This window comes from Sinocyclocheilus grahami, unplaced genomic scaffold, assembly GCF_001515645.1.
Source record: "Sinocyclocheilus grahami isolate Dianchi unplaced genomic scaffold, SAMN03320097.WGS_v1.1 scaffold5071.1, whole genome shotgun sequence".
Taxonomy (NCBI): domain Eukaryota; kingdom Metazoa; phylum Chordata; class Actinopteri; order Cypriniformes; family Cyprinidae; genus Sinocyclocheilus; species Sinocyclocheilus grahami.
The window spans coordinates 2,385-2,601 of NW_015509859.1; the positions used below are offsets into that span (position 1 = coordinate 2,385).

Below are 217 nucleotides of genomic sequence, written 5' to 3' on the forward strand. Positions count from 1 at the left end.
TAGTTTTAAACCATTTAAAAATATATCATATAATATAAATAACATTTTAACATGTTTAATATACATTTATTCAATATATAGACATAAGTTCCATCATATCATATAAAATGAAACGGACAGTGTCTGACGCACCAGCAGGTTAAAGGCCATCTTGATTTTCCTCAGACAGACAGAGAACTGCTCCTCTGACGGCATTCCCTTCACAGCTACAGCAAAC

General features: G+C 32.7%; 1 protein-coding gene across 1 annotated transcript in view; it reads right to left on the reverse strand.

The window, feature by feature from the left end:
- Positions 1-217, reverse strand: part of LOC107577080 (epidermal growth factor receptor kinase substrate 8-like protein 2) — a gene marked incomplete at its 3' end in the record, with an annotated part of 4,725 nt that overhangs the window by 2,103 nt on the left and 2,405 nt on the right. The gene's annotated exons all lie outside the window — the stretch shown is intronic.